The 21,576-nt window shown below is 46.4% G+C and overlaps 1 protein-coding gene across 3 annotated transcripts in view; it reads left to right on the forward strand.

Moving 5' to 3' along the window:
• The window catches only part of LOC135394082 (alpha-2C adrenergic receptor-like), a 380,096-nt gene that overhangs the window by 103,028 nt on the left and 255,492 nt on the right, over positions 1-21,576 (forward strand). For all 3 annotated transcript variants that reach the window (XM_064624563.1, XM_064624561.1, XM_064624564.1), the window contains exon 3: positions 2,955-2,998. The gene's annotated coding sequence lies outside the window, so the exon portion shown is untranslated. The remainder of the gene's footprint in view (positions 1-2,954; positions 2,999-21,576) is intronic.

Below are 21,576 nucleotides of genomic sequence, written 5' to 3' on the forward strand. Positions count from 1 at the left end.
TTACTCTTTGGTACTTTAACGCGCACGTATTCGACACCGATAGGGAGGTTGATAACGGCCATATCTAGTTACGCCACAGGGTGGTGATGGTTCTTGTGGGTGCCAATCTCGCAAGGGCGGCGTTCGGGGCACTTTACGTTTATCAACGCTATCTATTCATACCTTGAACTGGCCACCCAATCGTACTATAAATATACGTGCATCAATATTTAAGTAAAATATCAGCTTTCTATGTAACTCTGATAACTAGGAGTGGTGCTGGTGCGTTCGACTTGTCTCCTTCAGGCTCTCGTTGATACAATTGAAACAATAAGGATATGAACAACCAAACATCGGAGCGACCCGCATTTAGCCCTGAACTGAATCTATAAGGTAAACACCGCTACTCGTACATTCCAAACGTTCGGAAAAATCCGTCACGGCATCATCGGAATTTCATTACAAATCCTGTCGTGCAACGAGGACGGCACAAAACCGGGACGGAGCTGCTACAATGTCTTCCCTTCACGCGGGGCAACTAAACACGCGGAGCCGGGTATATCTTGAAACACCTCTTCTTCGTTCTCCTCCTCGCACTGTTTACTGTTCAACTCAATACTCGACGACGGCCAAAAACTTGGAACCACTTCCTGCGCCTTCCATTTCCCGCACAATTTCCTCTCCCTTTTTTTGCCGCGAAAAGTTATAGATAATTGTATTAAGCTACTCCCGATATCGCCTTATTCAAACAATGTGGGAGGAAGGCAGCGACGCCTAGCGAGGCACCTAGACGAAAAGAAAGGTGCCGCTCCCAGCCAAACTGTCAGAGTGCGTCAGAACCGTTATTCGACAACCCAGCCGAGGGCTTGCATTTCCTGTGGTGTTGCTTTTTCTGGCGACGCTTTTAATCGTTGGACCCGTTTTCCGGCGTGCAATCGATCGCTCGCGAAACACGATGCTGTGACGAGATGAATTTAATCTATCCTCGTCGGTCAATGTGAACGAATGGTTGATTCTGTGCGCGCTCTAGGCGAATCAGTTACCTCGTATCAAGTAGCCCGTGTTGTCGAGAAACTGAATCGCAGCATTCTCCGGGTCACGTACGGGCTTTGGTTGGCTGGTTGTAAGGAAGGCGACAGTGTATGGCAGGGGGCTGCGCTCGAAATCTGAAGGACGAACGGGAGCTTAGTCGTTATTAATGTGGTTGTGTTTCGTGGTCACGTCAAGCGTTTAGATCCTTTTGTCGACGTCATGTAGTAAGTAAGAGTAACACAGGGATGATGGTGGGATGATTGTGACGACGTCAAGAGGCAGTAGCGGACGTATATTAAAGCGATAGCGTGCAACCGGTCATCCTTAATCCTCTTAATCACATACCGCATCTTGCATTGTAAATGACATCTACGTCTTGCACTATAACTGCGTGAAATAAAGAATTATTTAAAAAAAAAAGGAAAAAAGAAGAGGTAGCTCGCGTGGTATAGTGGCTAGGACGATCGCGTTCCACGCGAGGCTGGAAAGTGACACGGGTTCGAATCCTGGCATCGGCTGTGCTATCTCAGGTTTTGTTCCCAGGTTTGTGTTCTCCGTCCGACTTTCCAGACAAACGTCGGCAAGGTTCCCCTGAAGTCGGCCCAGGCCGCACTCCCTGTTCTCTCTCCAACTGTCCACGCATGTGCGCCGCTGATAACCACAGTTGCTTCGCGGCGCTAACACGAAATTAAAAATAAAACATGAAAGAGCTAACCACTATGTATGTCCGTTCATAGCTTTATACACCACGTGATCGCCAGTCTGCTTTTCTTTCTTCAAAGAGTTTACCGTAATTTACAGTAACCGTAATGTAACTGTAACTATAAAGTCAAATTTACCGTAAACAACGGCCCTATGGAGCTACCGCATTTAAACTTTCCTTTCACAGTTTTTCATACTTAAAAAGTTAATTAGCCATTACTGAGATTGGAAGGGATGGTCATCCATTCCAGTCGATTTCGAAACTATAATGTCATTTTATTAGACAGTATACATGACGAGAGCAGACCCCCGATGTTGAGAGTATGCAGGAATTCCCTCTCCGAAAAAACGAGGAAACGTATCTCCCTAAGCACCAATGAGCGCGCGACCTAGAGAAAAGGAATGCCGTGCGGGCGTCTCATAGGCTGTGTCCCAATACTCCGGTAAGTCGACTACTTGGCGGTCTAACCGGAAGTGCCGCCATGTTAAGTTTCGTTCCAATTCCCGCCTAGACGTTATTCAGGCGTCTTTCGCCTAGTCTACATCGATGCAGACTAGTTATGCGTCTGAGTGGTCGTCGTTGAGAGCAGTGACACACCAGCAGTGACAGCAGTGGCACGTTTGGTACAATGCCCGAAGATGCGGGCCATTTTTTTCTGAAGCCTAAGGACCAGGATGTTTAGTTATTGTACCATTGTGCTCAGTTGCATCAGCGAATATCGAAAATCACGTGATGTGTACAGGCGCGTGTGGCTTGTGAAGTGCAACTGTCGTGGACCCCATAGTGCAAGCTTCCGTGCTCAGAAGGTTTGGTGGAATCCTAAATTGGACGCGATTTTTCTTTGTATTTTAAATGTATGTTTCGGCCACAATACATCAAAACTGCAAATGATAAAAAACGTATCAGAAGTTGTTCTCGTTATCGTTTGAATTTAAATAGAAACAAAGACCCTGATTTTATTTTGCCTTAATTTTTTTAATTAGGATATTGTTATAGACAGTTGACGAGAAATCAGGTCTCTCGTAGTTTATAGTTGCAATTGCATTTAGAAGGGAACAACGAACAATGCTGTGTCAAATGGTGCCCAATAAGGTAATTTAATGTTGACAACATACTACCTTTGCCTACACACTTTCGGTACACTCTAGTTTTCGGATGAGCGTTGGTATTATTGTGGTGGAGTGCTTCCTAGTAACGGTGGAGTTGAAATGTGTCCTTACCGTGCACGTGTCTTTTGCAGGGAACATGAAAACGTCAGCAAGTCTAACTGCCTGAAGGGAAACCGTAAGTACTTTTTCTATATCGTGTTGGAAACGTCGTCAGTCAGTCTCGCCACATTGTTTAAGATATATATTGGCTCATGTGCTTGTGACGAATTGTTATGGCACACAAAATCGAGTACATAAGCTCAAGTAACATTTTTAATGGAGGCACATTCTACTCCGTGGTTTCTCACAAACAGTGTATGCCTTGTCATGAAAAGTACACTGCAACTCAAGGAGAATATTAAAAAAAAAAAAAACGGTTGCTAGTATGATTGTATAGTCATTATCAGCACCCCTAGGAAAGTGACAGGGGTTTTAACACCTATTGGTAATACTTAGCCTGCTACGTAATGATAGCCATACCAGTAACTCGATACAATTGTGGCGTACAGCCTCATCAGAATCGTCAGCAGTTCAGCACGGCACGAAAGAATAACAGTGTTTTCACAATCGTGATTGCTGATAAATAATGCAGGTAGCCATCACATTGAAGTACCTTGACGAGTAAGCAGCAAAGGCCTTCAAAATTACCGTTCTATCTACCACGGGGGTCTCACTTGTTTATGCATTGGGCAATATACGTCGACGCCTGAAACTGCTGAGCAGGTTTGTTGCTGCGCAGTAGTAACCTCACGTCTTATATAGACGATTTCATCTGATAAATCAACAATACAAGATATAAGGAGTAACCTATTTGATCCCCGAGTTGCACGATTTATGTTTCATCCCCTTTTCCTCCACGTGTGGAGCACAAAACATGCTCAGCGTTCTAAATATGTTGGTCTCATTCCGTGCGTCCTAAATCGAGCTGGTCTACCTATACCGCTGCGCAGTAGGGAGTAGCAAGCCAGCTTGACTAGGCTGATCTCTCCTATAGTTCCCATAACGAAAGAAAGAAAGACAGTGCGGTGCCACTATAAGTTCTGGAACCACCCTGCGCGGAGTAATTTCGTGAGGCACAATGTTCGGTGTTACTGCATAGGTTCGGTGTTACTGATTCTCGTTGTAATATTGTAGATTGTAGTGTTGCATATCGTTGCAGGATTCATTGAGCATTGTATATATATTCTATGGTCCTTTCTGTCACGTCATCTATTACATGCTTGAAATACTGCATCTATGTGCATTGTGTCAAACGCACATAAAAGCAGTACCGCTGTGGAGCCGTGACGTGTTAGATCACGTGATCACGTCACGTGGTCGCATGGCTTCTCGTGGTGGTTAGCGCTGTCCAATATCACGGACGGACTTACACGTTGGCTGACCCCATAAAGCTATCGTTTAACACGATATTGATACCGACGGCTGATCTGCCACGCGAATTTGTCCGTTCCGCCACACTGGTGTCGTCAGCTCCTTGATCGAACGGTGTCAGTGCGCTGCGGAGAAACGATGAACTACCGTAGTGTGGATAGCTTCCTTGCGTCGTTTGCTTTTACACGTTTATTCCGCGTTCAGTGCGGTAGATGGAGCGTTGGGGAACCGAACAATATCGTGCCATCGCGGCACAAGTGATATTCCGTTGAATATACACAAGAATTACGGAAAACAACCATCAGCTCCGAACATCGGCCGCCATGTTATCCACACTAGAAAGGTGACACTGTCGCCCCCTATCGATCAATCTCGCAGCGATATAATAAAGTAACGGTACCGTGATATTACACGTAACGTTTGTCTGCCCAGTGTGGCGACATGTTGCACTTCCCGCAGGGTAGGACTGCGGATAATTGGGACCACCGTTTGACGTGCGCCGGAAATCTCCGACAGACGGTGCTGGCAGCAATGTTTACCTCTCCCACATTGCTCCGCCGTCGGCCGGGATCGAACCCGGGATCTTGAGCTCACCAATCCAGCATGTTACCGACTGAGCTACCGAGGACCGTCCCAGCGGTTTGGACGACGAAATGGAATGTAAACGAAAAGTTTTTCTGTGGGTCACGCATAAAAAGTGCGGGACATTGTTGACTTCTGGAAAATGAAACCTCCACTAAAATCTATCAGGAATTCTATCAGGAATTTGCAAGTGCATACAGCATCGTTTATGCCCTCCAAACCGCGTGTAGATTACTGTTGCTGTGCACTAACGACTTAACGGGTGCATCCTCTTGCACACTTTGTACAGAATCGCAGATGCCTAAACTGTAGGTAGGTGGCCTGTATATGGAGAGTTCTAGTTAATATGAATATTTAAGCAATGCCGTACGGTATATGTGCGTCCATAATCGTAATTTTTCTCCGTATCTAGAAGAGGAAATTACCCAAAAAGTAAAATCCATTAGTCCTATGGTAGCTACATTCCATTTTTAAAGGAATTCTGCTCAAAGGCTGTGCATACGGAATGTGCCGAACGTTTCGTTTTTGGTCATGCCCAGAAATGAGGCAAGGTCCACTTTACGGTTAAGAGTCTGTCCTCAAACGGAGCCACCAGGGGCATATTTTTCGAGAGGATTGTCTCAATATTGCCCTCCATTTTCGCGCCCTTCTGCTCATACAAGACCGTCCGTTTACACAGGTCTACCAACATCCTCTCGAATATTTGGCGACATCTTAAGGCAGCTAAATAGATAAATGGAGCGAATTAAAAAAGGCAGCCTTGAGAGCGGTGAAAAATGGCCGCGGAACAGGCTCGCACGGAGAGAAATAAAATAAAATAAAATAAACCGGGACGAAAATCTCGCGCACGAGGAAGTTGCGAGCGAGGAAATAGATGAGAGCTATAGCCGAGGACACAGTGTTGAGGAGGACAAAGATAGCGAGGAAATATCTCAATTCTTCATCGCCTAAATCTAGATAAACCTTGCGCAGAAGTCAGCGCACAAAGACGGTGTGGACAACAGATTGTGAGAATGAAATATAAGGAAGCGATGCGTGCCAGGCCCGGGCAATATTTCAGAGGCTCGATTTATTCGAACCCGTTGTAAATTGTTCGCCTTTCCCCCGGCTTCGCTTTTAGGATATTTCTTTTATTTTTATTTTTTCTATGCGACGTTTATGATGAACTTGTACCGCACCAGCGACATGGCTGAGTGGATGGCGACATTCGATCATCGCGGGTACCTCCAAGGTCATTCTGGAGACTGGGAGTAGGTGGCCTCGAATCTTACCAGTGGCTGTGCCGTGTAAGGTTTTCCTTGGGTTTTTCGGCAGAACATCCAGGCAGATGTCTGCACTGTTCCCCCTGAAGTGTGCCCGGGGGGCGCACTCAACCCTTGGCCCTCACCCCTTCCTGTTGTCTTCTCCATCCGTTCAACATGTGTACGTAGCTCATAGCCACAGTTGATTCGCGGCGCCAGCACGGTATACAAGAAAACTCGTCCACTGGCAGCCTCTTCAATTCGTACGTAGCTCAACTTGGTACTTTCTTCGTGTTCGCTCAGCTTTCTATGCACAGCACGAGGGAGAGCTGAGTGAAACATCGGATCGAAATAACAGCTTGACTTTTCTGTAACCAACACTGATACGTTTAGTTCTCCACACAGTGCCCGAAAGGCGGCAGTGCGACGCTGAAACTGTCGTGAGGTCGCAGTAGTCCTGTAAAGCTACGGGCTCCAGTTGCAACATACATCAAAGGGGAGCAGTGAAAAGGTTAATCTACTACTCCTCCTCCTCCTAATACTCCTACTACTAAATCTACTCTTAATTGTATAATTATATTATTAATCTCATCGTTGTTCATCGACGAATGAAGGTGCAGTAAGGTAATGAAGGTGACAGCAAGTATTCGAGTGGACTAGATAGTATCTACCGAGTATCAAGACGGCGTTAGCTGTGTAGTGTTGTGGCGTTAGTAGACACACCGGCTGTAGGAGTGAGCAACGGGAGTTTGAGTTACATAGCACCAGACAATGAAGTTGATCGATTAAGTTTCGTTGAGACTCCATTCTCTATGTGCGATTCTGATAACACCACTCCACCTGCAGAATAAATATTCGCTTTTATGCAGAACTTGTCCTTTGGCACGCAGTACCTTGAAATGCCCCATGTGCGTTTTACCCAACACGATTGCGACATCTTGTTGATCCTATGCTAATGCTCGCACTTCTGGTAATATGCGGAGTAAGATAATGCGTTTTCATGGAGGTGGCGGGGGGTGGGGACATTCTTTAACGAATGTGCGGCAGATGTATTGTTTCCTTGCTGCATCCCTAATTTACTGGAGGCGAATAATTATAACGGACGACAGAGAGAGCGGAGAACACGACTGAGCGTGATAAATGGGTGCGTGGGATGGGACGGGTAGAGTGAAGAATGACGTGGCAAACTCTGTACAGGAGGTTGCACAAGACGGCACCAACGGTGTTGCTTCCTTTTCGCGCGCTCTCTTTAGAGGAAATGTGGGATTTCAATTGCAGGTTATTTAATGAAAGCGGGGATGTGTACGGAGCTTTACTAAAGTTTTGAATTGTAGACCTGCACAAGTTTTGCTTCGCAGTTTTTGAATATTTTTCATCAGATTGAGATGGACATATTCAAAACAAGAACATCGTGTTCGCACGAATGACACCAGGATTTATTTGCGTTGTATTCATTGTCAGGAAAGCCGAAGAACGAACGTACAACAACAACAACAACAACTTTATTAGGAGATGATGGACGGGGAGTTTCATCGCCTGTGGCGATACTAACGAACGTAAGAATATCGGTACATAAATCATTTTAACTTTTCTACATTTGTCCCACCAGTAGACTCAAAAGCGCGATCCCTTTTCACTGTGGACCAAGAAAGCATGCTAAACTGCTCTTCCCCACACTCTGAGTAAAATGGGGAGCAATTGCAGCTTCTAGTCCCCTAGACTGCGATTCTTTCCCATTTTAGTTCCCTAATCCCGACATTTACTCCCCGGGACTGCAAATTGGCACTGAACTTCACAAATGGTCTTCGGAATACAACGGTCTACGTAAATATGTGCTCTGGGTCATTTTGATGGCATAAGGCTGGAATAACTCAGCCAACTTCACTGTTTTTCACCAACACAGAGTAAAAAACAGCGCCTCTCTCTTCGCAGATTGCGCTCTACGTATGTCGCAAGATTTATATCACTCGATATATCACGGTTGACGGTCTGATTCAAAGTATTTTCATGCATGCACACGAATTATATACCTGCGACTCTTAGAACAGAGCGCGAAATGCAGTCTCCTCTCTGTGACATTCATTTACTCCCGTGCGTTTACTCTCGTAAGGGACTATATTTGCATTTAGTCCATTTTATTTTCATTTAGTGCATTTAGTCCCCAAAAGGAATAAAATTACTCCTTTTTTTCTTAGAGTGCACTTCTTTGTGCTGTATCTGCTCAGTTATCGAACCAAACCTTAATAACTGAAATTTCTGTAGATATGCAGATTAAACAACCATAAATGCGGCATTTATAAATGCCACGCGTTGTTAGGTACAGTTAAAAACCGAGCCCCTTTCTGAAATACTCTGTTCGAACTAGGACCACCAAAACTCTCGCGTAACTGATTTGAGGCAAAAATAACGTACCGACCTTTCTGGGTTTATATTTATTTATTTATTAATATTTATTTAGTTATTCAGCGCTTTCACCAAACGTTGTGATGGATTGACGCTATAGAATGTAGAGCCGCGCGGGAACTCGGAAGTAGCGAGTTCTACTCTCTAAGCTTCTCAATCTTGCTCATGTTCAGGTGTCAGTAGCAGAGCGTATTCCAGTGTACGATACCTGCACGGCACAACCAAGTTCATTCCGAAAATGTTCTAAATTGATAACCTGATATACAAAAGACCCCGCTATGCGTGCACACACGACACGAAAGAAGGCATCAACTTGATGCAGCGGCATTCACTTCTGTCCGCATTGCTTTTGTTCCCTTCGTGGTAGCTTTCCTGTGAAACACTTTTGATAACCACAACACGGGCTGACGGGCTGTATCCTCCTCTCAGCTGTAGGAAATCCCCCCAGTGGTGAAGTGACAGGCTAATCCTTCTCAACTAGTTGGTAGAACCTGTGGCCTGGTTGAGCGGTACTGTTGTGAGGCTGACAACATTGGAGCCCTTGACAGTTATCACCTTGCCTTGACTATGGGAACCGTTGGCAGCCCACGTGCCCGTTCCTTCTTTTTTTCAATAAACATATCCTCCCCCCCCCCCCCTTGTGCAGGTACAAAGCCCATCTTGTTACAAAAATGTGCACACGTGCCACTTCAGTTCCGGTCTTTGCAACCTGCTATAGACGGCGCTTGACGTTAAATTCCCGTGTGCAGGAAAAGGGGAACAGCACCCTGTTGCTATATATATGTGTGGATGTCGTGTCGTGGGCATCAGAGTTTGTCCGAGTTTCGATTGTTTCTATCTCCACCAAAGACTATGCTCACCTATGTGCACTTAAAGGGGTTGTGAAACTTCGATACATGTGGTTTATTACGTCATGCACTCATTGCGCAGCTCTGGATTAACGAGAAAAAATTAATTGTATTTGTACCTTTCGTAGCTAGTGAGATACACACCTGTGAACAAAGTTCGGCGTCGAGCTGTGACGCCAGAGGAGTAAGAGTCTCGGCGACCCCTATTGGTTCTCATAAGCACGTGACCTCTCCCGCGGCCTCCTGATCGGCGTTGACGCCTACCGTATGATGTCAGAGCTGTATGAGTTTCGATATTCACTGTGCCGATTCTCTGCGTCACGTGATCACTGTGGGTGCTCAATGGCGTGTGGAGAAGTCAGCCTCCACGCTGAAGCTGGCTACTTCGGCCGACATGCCGCAATAAAAATAGCAGCTACAGCGAACACATGTAAACGATGGAAGGAAAAGGTCCATAACCGCCACCTTGAGCTAAAAAGATGCTTACCCCTTCCATATAATTTTCGATCGCCACTCTGATTTACTCTTCCCTTTTTCCATTGCTTGCATTTGTTGCTTTTCTAGACATTGCCCGTTCCGTATTTCAGCGATCATCGATTTCGAGGAAAATAACCTTGCCAGACACAAAGAAAGGTGGCCCTTTCCTGCGTATGATGTAAAGCTTTTGCGTGGAGGGCACGCGCTTGAAAGCAAAACAACAACGGCGGCACAAACGTCGTCCTTTTTCCCCGCTGGCATTTCCTTCCCATCTCTATCGTAGTTTGGAAGTGCTCCAGAGGCGTCGCTGCCTCCCATCACGGACGGAGCCCATGTGCGCTTCAAGAATTTTGGGAATGCCGCTCTCTATATGAAAGGGACCATTTCCTCCCCCCGCATCTCTCGCTTTTTAGTATTTGCTTCCAAAACACTCGCCCATGTTAAAGGGCCCGCTTGATGAAATATTCTTGTCCGCCATTGGGCACGGTCGTCGAGATGATGTTCATTCCATACGCAACAAGCATCTCTACACCGCTGATGAAATCGTCGCCAGTGTCGTTACAGTGCATTCGGTGGCGTTACTCTACACGGCTCTTTTATGGCTTGCGAATGTTTGCGGTTTGTGTTGTTTTGTCTTTCCTTTTCTTTTTTTTTGGGCGGAGATCATTTCCGCCGCTAGGTGATGTGTTTCGCTGTCTTCTCGGCTCGCGCCAAACTCTGTCGAAAACCTGAAGTTGAGCATGACAGGACTTCAGCATGACAGTCGGTTTACGTAACCGCTGTATTTTCGAAACATGCCTTTTTCCGATGGCTGCGTTTTGCGACTTCAGAATTCTCTGTCTACGCACAGACTAGCACATGATACATAACAGACAAACGTAAAACAGATTCGAACATCTGTTTGTATTCGTCCATGTCTGCCTTGTAACAAAGACCGGACAAGTTGGTACATATTGCTGACAGACGCGACGTAACACACAAAAGACGAGGCAGACGATGTCGCAACTTTCAACCTCTGCTTACTGAATGCCAACAATTGAATCAAAAATACATCTGCCTTCAGTATGTCTGCCTTTTTCATGAAAACCAACACGCTCTGCAACTTGTTACACTTCTTCCTGTATGTCAGTACACATCGCTGTTTTAAACGTAGCTACTGGACTACTGCGAGAACACGAAAAGAGGAAACGATTCATGTGGAAGTTACAGACGATCGAAAGGCGCACACGATAGCTGTTCTGCAAATACCTTAAGCCAATGGCCTTACAATCCTTTGAAGTTGCCGACGTCACGTTGCTACTCCTTGATTTGGCAGCTTGCTTTATTGTGCCTGTCCCTGTACTCTAGGCTCCCTAATAACCGCATCGTGTACGATGTTCCTCAATACAAAGGTTATAGGATGTCAACGGTCATGCCCAATAAAGAACCATACAGAGAAAACGGTGCTGTGTGCGTTCTTGTCTTTCGCTTACTCTAATTGGCATCATACGACAAACAGTACTATGCTCCCAATCTGTTGCCTTGTATTTGCACGACCGCAGACTCTTTACACTATAGCAGATACCAGATTACGGCAGAGGAGAAATCAATGTCTAGACATCCACTAACTGCGGGCTTCTTTCGGTACTTATTCAGGAAATGTATACCGCCGTGCGTACATGCGTCTAGGAAACTGCAGCGATTGGACCGCAAGCTGTACTTGTTAGGCAACGAAGGGAAATATAGTTTTCTATGGACTCATAAGCACTCGAATGATGATGTTACAAGATTAGTTTTAATGCGTTAGCATTAGGAGTGTCAAATTGGAAAAACAAGAAAGCTGTGTTTAAAGGTAACGAATGTAAGATATATGTAATTAAGAGAAAGATTAAATGAAGTTAAAGAATACCGAAGGTAACCGCAGGTAATTAAGTGTAATTAATGTCAATTAAAGGGGAATTCAGAGTAATTCAGGCAAGTAAACATAATTAAAGGTAATTCGGGGAATTCAGGACTACCTCATGTAACCTGCGGTTACCTAAGGTAATTAAAGGGTAATTGAAAGTAATTGAGACTAATTAAGGGTTAATTAAATGCATTTCTCTGTCATTTACCGCTAAATCGCAAGTGAATTTTTTTAGTGCTTGAGACGCAACTGTACTTGTAGAAACAAGTACTTGAACAAGGATCATGTACACCTCGGCAGCTCATTCGAGTGCCTAAAAGAGTTCGCTCGTTGGCGGCACCCAAGCTCGTGCTGAAGGATGGGAGGTGGTGGGTTCGAGTCCTACCACCAGCTGTGCTGTCTGAGGATATCCCCGTGTTTTCCGTCAGACTTGCAGGACGAATGTCGGCACGGTTCCCCCTGACGTCGGCCCAGGACGCATACTAATCCCCCTGTCTTTCACACCTCCCTGCTGTCCTCACTCCATCTGTCCACATCTGTACGCTGCTCATTGCCACAGTTGCTTCGCGGCGCCAACAGTGAATAAAAATGTTCGAGTACGGCAAATGTGACATCTCCTTTTGTGTTTCTTCTTGTTGAAGTTAGAATGATCTTAGCGTCTCATGTAAGCATTTGTGCCGCACCTTCTTTTGTATGTAAAACGCAATAGTGACTAAAATAATGTAAAACGCGCACTGCAAACACTGATAACGGGGAACTGAATACTTCGGCTGCCCTTTAGAGCACCAAACATGGCGTAGCCTGTTCGCGGGATAATGTGGCGTAGTATTGGCGCGGTTCTAATCACCTACCCTGTAGGTTGATATCATCATTACCACGATTATGTATACGTAATATTACGGAGAGAACGCGTGTAGAAACGGACGAGGGATGTCTATCGTCCAACGTGCACTACGCGAAAGCAAAAAAAAAAAAAAAAGATATGAGGAAAACAAAAACGTGACTGCGGTTTCGTTGGTGTAACCGCATTATATCTTGGCTGCTTTATTGATTAGTAGGGCGTTATATTAGCCTAGCCCTAATATCACCTCTGCGTTAGCCTTCCTCCCGTTTTTTTTTCTCTCTCTCTCTCTTCCTTTCTTTTCTTTTTTCTTCTGAGGCGAGCGATCAATTAAATTAACGGGGCGGCCTGGAAAGCACGCTTCCGTTATCGTTTCTTTTACATATACTCTATGGCTGAAAAGATATGTTATTTTGCTTTTGCTTTATAATTTTACTCTCTTTTTCACTCGTTGTACTTAGACTAAATTACCTGCCTGGGTGTTTCGAAATACCGTTACTGATCAGGTTATGATGCTGATTTGATACGCCATATTTGATACAAAGCTGCCTGTTTTGACTGATAAGCTCGATGCAGCGTTTCGTGTGAGCGATAAGCACGGAGGATGTATCGTTATTTGTATCTGAACCTTTATATCGTATCGCGTCGTGGCCAAGACGGAGTACGATGTCTCCTGCAAAGGACAGGTCGTTAGTTAGGCATCTTGATGGATACATAAGAGGTTTAGACGCAAGCTAGTGCTGAAATTAAGGGATGACACTCAGGACGAGAACCGTCGATATGTCGAACAGAGATTTTCTTCTTCTGCTAGAAGAAGAAGAAGCACAGTAGCACAGTCCCTGTTCGGAATATAAGGGACGCTCGTCCGGAGGATCTTCCCATAACTTTGTCTTACCGGTTCTCTGGATGTTCTATCTTTCTAGATTGCTCAGATTAGGTCACTGTAATTGCTTTGAGTGATCAAAAATTAAAAAGCAATCAGAGTAATCTGTAAAATAATCTTTTTTTTTACATTTTCCAAGGAAAATGTAAAAAAAAAGGAAAGAAATAGAATAAAGTGGAAACACAGCTCGAGTTTCTCGTAAGTTGACTGGTGTCCGTAGCATGAAGAGTGTCCAGTTGCAGTACAATGCAAGAACGCGACATGACACAGCGTAGCACTAGTGTAAAGATGTCGGTGCCGCTTGCACTAAGGAACAATGGTTATTATTATGTATATTATGGTATATATTATTGTGTAACGTGATGAAGCCCATCGCAATGGTATCGATAAACAAAAGGGGAACGAATCGTTTTACCGAGCTTTTCTTTCTGGATGAACTTGTATTAATTTCACCACATTACTCGAGTAAATGGTGATGGAACGGTGTTGCTCCGTATCGCAAGCAGGGCCGCCATCTTTACACTGCTGGTACGCGTTTAAGCCACGGATGTAATTGTTGCCGACTTACAGGACAATCAAGCGAGGACCAATAAAATAATAAAGGTCGCGACACTTTTATCCGGTACCTGCCACCCTGGCAATACTATAGCCTGTTTTGCAACTACACATGTGAAAAAACCAACAACAAAAAACACGAACACATAATTACACATTCCCCTCACCCTATCCGAGCGGACGTGCTCACAAGGAGTTGTTTTCAATCAACGCTTAAGCTGTGCGCCGCTTTAACCTGCATACTCACGGACCTCTGGGCTTGTAAAATATGGTACCGACAAAGCTGTCCTTCATGATGTTGAACATGGTGCGACCGCGCACGTACGTTAGACGTGCAGGAAGTGCTTTTTACTACCTGTGTTGCTGTGCCACAAGCGGTAAACGACTTTCGTCGATGTACTGCATTTGTAGTCGACGTTAGTAGTCGACGTTAGTAGCACGCGCATAAAATCTGTTATAGCTTGTGGTTAAGTTATGCGCAGCGATTAAGCTTGTTTCATGAGTGACCCAGATATGGTGGGTAAGTAAGTGCTTTACACTATGATCTTATGGAGCGCCGAAGGGGTGGCTCGCAACTTCCTGTCAAAATGACGTAAGGGAAGTTGCAGTGTGACATGGAGTTACGCTTTCGGTCCGAAGTTCTGCTGGAGTCTTATAGCGTCAGCGTGTTTTCAACGTAAAATAGAATAGAATAACGTAAAATAAGCGGACGTTTAGCGCTTTACTGCGCTAATTCTGCGGGAAAAGGACATAAACTGTATCGTGTACCCAGGGATCCTGCGCCTTTAGGAAAGATGTCATCAGAGCAAACGAAAATTGAACTAATGGGTGTAGGAACTTGTCACCAAACGCCGTGCCGTGTACTTGTCATGTTGAATTGTGCGTATCTGTGATAAGATTATCAACTCGTAATGTGAAGAGCATACCACTGAAATCACAGCTTCATCCCAAACTAGAAGGAAACGACTACATGCGTACTATCCTCAGAGTGCGGAAGATTGTAGCGTAAAATACTGCCTGTATATTTTGTTGTGCCATATTTACGATGTTACTTGTTATGTGAAACGACAAATTGACGGCGTTGTAACAGAACATTTCGCACAGCAAAAGATCGCGAATTCAAAGCGCACGCCCAACGAAACTGAAACCTGCACGAGGTGTCACGAAATCTTAGCTCTGTTGTTAGAAAACTACGTGCGAAGTATTTGTTAGACCACCTTACTTCTTTGGGGGGGGGGGGGCAGGCGTTCCTAGGCGAACTCACCTTAGTTGTTCTTTAAACCAGAGTTTATAAAGTTTTGCTTTGCTCCAGCTGAGCGAAATTTCGGACCGGGAGTTCGAAGACCCAGCATGCGTAGCACCACTTCTCAACTTGGAAACCACCAGTAGTGCACCTGAACTCCGTCACATCGTTGTAATACGTACCGCTCTATATATGAGGCATACATGTCGGACTGGGTATCAGTGCGTACTTGCGTTAAAAATAATGCCATACGTGCCAAGTGAGAAACAGAAACGTTATTTAGTGTCTCAAGATGATTTTCCAGGTTGGACGTGAAAGAAAAATTCGTAGTATAAACGTAGAGAGAGCGAGAGTAAGGAACCGCTAAGGCTATTCTAGTTAGGGAGTGACGGGGATTTGCCGGCATATCATTTCTGCATTTATATCCCTAAGAGGGACAAACGGACCTTCGACAAAGAATACATAAAAGACATGCTAGACGGGTAGAAATCCAGGGAATCGATAAGCAAGTATGAAGGGATTCCCCTCAGGACGAGAGCTGCCAATATTTCGAACGGAGACTGTTCTTCTTCTGGGCACCACCCTCATCATTGGCGTGGTATTTAAAGGGCTAGGTATGACGTGTTAAAGGTTCATGCGAATTGTGGGTCAACAACCCGGGTGGTAGAGAGGGGCCGAAGTATAGTGTGGATGGGATTATGTGTATGAAGTCATCTTTGCTCCAGACCAGTTTCAGACTAGTTCACGAGCAACGGGACAAACGGGACAACAGGCATGGATGGGCGACTATTCCGAAAGATCAGGATATTAGTGGTTATGTCGGGAAATTTTCAGAGAAAACAAAGAGTTTTTTGTAACATATATATATATATTCTCCCCCAGGGCTGTTGACCCACAATTCGCATGAACCTTTAACACGTCATACCTAACCTTTTAAATATCATGCCAATGATGAGGACGGCGCCTAGAAGAAGAACAGTCTGTGTTCGAAATATCGGCGGCTCTCATCCTGAGGCAATTCTCTTCACAAAACAGATGGAATCGACTGTGGCTGCTTCAACCAGCCCTCTTTTTTCCGAAATATTCTGCCAGAAAAAGAAAGGCCGAATTCGATTTTACAGCCTCCCAGGAATGGCAATCGGGAAATGTCGAAACCGTGTTAAGGGACCACGATGAGATCCTCAAAACCTCTGTAAGCATGTGTAATGCATTCCTGGACGCTAATACGTTCACCGTGCGCAGTAATGAACCAAGCATTGGATATAATAACGGTGTTATTAACTAAAAACGACTGCCGAAAAACGCGACTGCTGCGACCCGACTGTTGCCGTCGTGGCGGAGGAACTCGATGTTTGTGACCACTGTTATATTGTAGTGGACGACGATGACTAGCCTCGCGCCACACCCCCGCTTTCCATCGGTGGCTCATGCCACGAAATAAATCAGTTTCCTTCTGGCATTCGTTGTGGTAGCTTGCGTTCTTTTGGCTCCCACAATTCTGGTGACCCGAACGTAGCTTCGCCCTTCAACAATGCACTCTGGAGACGAGCCTTCCTCACAGACGCCGGCTACAACCCCTCTTCAACCGGGCGTGGCTCATATCGGCATACGCTTACCACCGTTTTGGTCTCGCAGCCCGTTCATCTGGTTCCAGCAAGTCGAGGCACAATTTCACCTTGCTGGTATAACATCCCAGGTAACCAGGTACCGTCATCTCCTCGCCTCCCTTCCCCCCGAGATCGCCATGGATGTCGCCGACATCATTGCCAACCCTCCGGCGCAGAATCCCTACGACAATCTGAAGAGCTCAATCCTCCAGCGCACCACCATTTCTGAGCGAACGCGCCTCCAACAGCTTTTGCACTCCGAAGTACTGGGGGACCGAAGACCCTCCCAGCTACTCCGCGCCATGCAAGTGCTATTGGCAGACATAGCTGCTTCTCTTGCTTCGCGAACTGTTTCTGTCGAGGCTCCCATCCTTAGTGCAAATGGTCCTCGCTACGGCCACTGCCTTACCTCTGGCCCAGCTCGCACAACTGGCTGACAAGGTGACGGAGGTAGCAACCCGAGCCCTCCCATAGCAGCCGTGTCCGAGTCCTGTCGCCTTGCCAACCCCCGCTGCCAGCCACCCGTTTCAACGGCCCCGTCTACATTCGCCGAGGAGCTTTCGTCTATGCGCGCGGACATTCACCGCCTCTCCGACACAGTCGCCGCGCTCCAGTTCCGTGACAACCACAGCCGCTCCCCAAGTCGTTCTGGCCGATTCAGAAGATTCCGTCTTTCCCCAAGGCGTTACTCCCACCGCAGCGTTTCTCCAGCTGATAACCAGAACCCACCACCCTGCTGGTACCACGAACGTTTCGGTCAGGCCGCCATGCGATGCACGTATCCCTGTGGTTGGTCGGGAAACGCTCCCGGGAAGCGATGACGGCGACCACCGCTTTCCCTTCTCCCGCCACAAGACGCATTTTCTTTGTTGTGGACTGCTCCAGCAAGACTCGCTTCCTCGTGGACACTGGAGCTGCCGTCAGCGTTCTACCTGCCTCATCCAGCGACCGGCGCGGAAACGCAATCTATCACCTTATGGCTGTGAACAACAGCGCCATACCAGTCTACCATAAAAAGCTGCTCACCCTTAATCTTGGCCTCCGAAAAGTCTTTCCTTGGGTGTTTCGCGTTGCCGCCGTCTCTCACGCTATACTCGGAGCAGACTTTTTGTACCGTTTCGCCCTCTCCGTGGATGACTCACGACGCCTTCTGGTCGATACCCAGACCCGGCTATCGGCCCACGCGATCCCTGCCGCTCCCCACCTTGCTGCTGGCGTCAGTGGAACTTCCCTTCCACCAACTTCGTTGCCAACCTCAGAGCTCCTGCGCCAGTTCCCCACACTCACACAACCTCCTGACCGGACAAAATCGGTCAAGCACGGTGTTGTTCACTTCATCAAAACCACGGGCCCACCGGTTTTCTCCCGTTCTCGCCAGCTATCACTTGAGAAACTGAAGATAGCCAAAGCGGAGTTTCAGCACATGTTGGACATCGGTATCGCCCATCCATCTTCCACCAGTTGGTCTTCAGCACTCCACATGGTGCCTAAAAAAACGGGAGACTGGAGGCCGTGCGGGGACTACCGCGCCCTCAACCTAGTCACCAAGCCCGACCGCTACCCATTACCTAGACTCCTTTTACTGCTAACCTGCAGGGCATGAAGATGTTCTCAAAAATCGACCTAACTAAAGCCTATCATCAGATCCCTGTAGCGCCATGTGACATCCGGAAGACTGCAATCACCACCCCATTCATTCGCATGCCTTTTGGGCTCCGGAATGCGGCACAGACTTTCCAGCGTTTCATCGACACCGTCACTCGGGGCTTGCCCTTCGTCTTTGCATATATTGATGACATCCTTGTCGCAAGCAAGAGCCTTGAACAGCACCTCGAACATCTTCAGCTCCTCTTCTCTCGCCTTGCCGACCATGGAATCGTCATCAATATTGCGAAATGTGAATTCGGAGCGCAGTCGCTGGAATTTCTTGGCCATCACGTGTCCTCGGAGGGCTTCGCACCGCTCCCGCAAAAAGTCGCTGTCATCGTGAACTTCCCACAGCCCCAGTCTGTTCGCCCGTTGCGCCGTTTTTTAGGCCTCGTCAATTTTTACAGACGGTTTCTACCCCACTCTGCCCACACTCTACGTCCGCTCGAAGAGCTCCTGCACCAATCTGAAACATCACGTCGAGGCAGCAACCAACATGTCACCGGCTCCGGTCCTGCCAGTCGCGCATATTCCCTGGTTTGGTCGGATGCCGCTTCCGACGCCTTCAGTGCCATCAAGTCGCTGCTTTCTTCCGCCACTCTGTTGCACCACCCGAGCCCAAATGCACCAACAGTTCTGATTGTCGATGTCTCCTCGACTCCTCTCGGCTCCTCTCTCTCCAGTCGTAGCAGTGCTGCAGCAGAAGTCCAGTGACACTTTGCATCCTCTGGCGTTCTTTTCCAAGGCACTCAAGCCAACGGAAGCACGCTATAGACCATACTCACCATACTCACCGATCACAAGCCCTTAACATACGCTTTTCGCTCGGCCAGCAGAGAGTACTCCTGGGGGGCTGTAGTGGACGACGATGACTAGGCTCGCGCCACGCCCCCGCTTTCCATCGGTGGCTCATGCCACGAAATAAATCAGTTTTCTTCTGCATTCGTTGTGGTAGCTTGCGTTCTTTTGGCTCCCACAATATGTATGTTGATGTCACCTCATTATTTTTGTACCTGATGACATGTTGTCCATAGCATGAAAGCTTGTACGATAATAACACAGTACTTTTTCAACATTTTACCTTTGTATCACCTCTCAGAAATGCAGAGGTAAATCCAAGGGGTGTTTAGCGTCCAAGATACACAAGCACGACGAAGGACACGCAGTGAAACTTTCAACTGTTTATTGACGCAAGCTTTCGTGCAGAACCACAAGTTTTTGTGCTTTCAGAACAAGTGCAGGTTCTGCACGAAAGCTTGTGTCAATAAACAGTTGGAAGCTTCACTGCGTGTACTTCATTCTCCCAAGAATGGCACGGCTGATGCCTTTAAAGCGTGCTTTGCCCGCGTTACTCTTGTGAGAGCAGGAAAAGCCTAGCTGACGCTTAGTGGTAGACTCCTGTGGTCGGTCCCGTCACGTCACCTTTGGAATGGCCCTGTTTATGTCACAGCTACAACGCCACACGCCAAGAATGTAGATTTTTCTCGTCAGCAAAAGTGAAAGAGGAGTTTCGCGCTTAGAGTTCGCTACAGACTAAAGCATTCCGTAAAGCACGTGGAAGGGAGGAACAATCTTGCTTCAAGTGTCCAGGGCTCCTGCCATTACCTCTGACTACCATTAGCGGAATGGCTAATTAATGCATGACGATCAAGGAATCGGGCGATTAATGCACGTGTGTACTGGCAGAGTGTTCCACTTCTGATCTTATGATGCTCTCCGTAACGATATATCGACCGCAACGATGAAAAACGTACGTCACGGTTAAATCGTGAAAGCAAGCTTCGAACGAAAATTGAGTTGAGGGAATAAAAAAGCTCCTACCTTTGTTACATGGGTTTCCCATTCACCTCACTAGCTATTACCCAATGTTTAGTTTAAGAAAGGCACGAGCTGTAAACTCTGAACCCTGACACATTTACTCCGCTGGAGAAATTATGCTGCAGCGCCACCGGGTGGCGCCTATAGTTTCAATGTCGGCACACTACTTCTCGCGACGTAGAGTGAAGCGGCTAGCCATTGCAGCTAATAGGAAGTAGCGTAGGACGTGACGTCCTTAGGTTTAACACGACTATAGTTATAGATAGCGTATCCGTACAGCGTCAGCTCGTTCGTGATAGTCTCGGGTGGTAGCCTAGTAGGCAGCCTGGTAACTGTATCTATCTACGTTTTGCAGTAACTAGTTACTTTTCTACAAGAGAAACCGCTATTGATTAATTATCTAATCCGCTATTGGCTATTGGTTAATTGGTTAATGGTCTATTACCGCTTTTGGTTAAAGTAATTGTAAAAATGTAACTGTAACTAAGTTACTCCGGTGTGGCAATATTCTCCACGTGTCAGTTCCCTGGCTTCGATTGTTTTGTGATCTAGTATCATGCCAGGACGACCTAGACTAACTACCATGCTGTTAGGGCATATGGGAAATCATCTGTTTATAACACGGTATAACCATGTTAGGACAGTACGAGTGCTAAAACATTTTTTAGAGTTGCATAACTTACATTTATTCAGCCTTTTTCCCCTTAGAAGGTAACTGCAAAGTAACTAAGTTACTTTAACGCCGTTACTGTCGCTGTAACTAGCTACATTTCAAAAAGACCTATTGACTAGTTGAGTACTTTTTCAGGCTAACTGTGACTGCAACTTCGTTACTTTTTGCAGCAACATAGTAATGACGGGCTCGTGGCAGCTCCAAGCTCGTGCTGAAGTCAGGGCTGCCTGGAGTTTTGCTCTGGATTCTCCCTGATACTTTTCAGGACAGGTATCGGTGCGGTTCTTTCTGCTATCGGTCCACGACTCTCACTTCCGTCACAATTTCCACTTCCACTCTTTCCCGCTACGGTCTCAGCATCCCGTGGACGCTTGAACGTCACTCATAGCTACGGTTGCTTCGCTGTCTGCTATGCAGTACCAAGGTCTCAGTATGCATTTCTGCTTCCTTCAGTAAAAACAATAACATATCTTCGGCGCAATGTGTTCTATAGCTATATCATACTTTATGAGATATCGACATATCGCCGTTTTTTCCCTCTTGTTCTGCTTCAGAAACAAAACAAAAAAATATATCTTTTATGTATTCCGAAACATGTCGTAGAATCCCTTCCTGATACGACGCGTAAAAATTCCATCTG

This window comes from Ornithodoros turicata, chromosome 5 (assembly GCF_037126465.1).
Source record: "Ornithodoros turicata isolate Travis chromosome 5, ASM3712646v1, whole genome shotgun sequence".
In the NCBI taxonomy this organism is placed as follows: Eukaryota; Metazoa; Arthropoda; class Arachnida; order Ixodida; family Argasidae; genus Ornithodoros; species Ornithodoros turicata.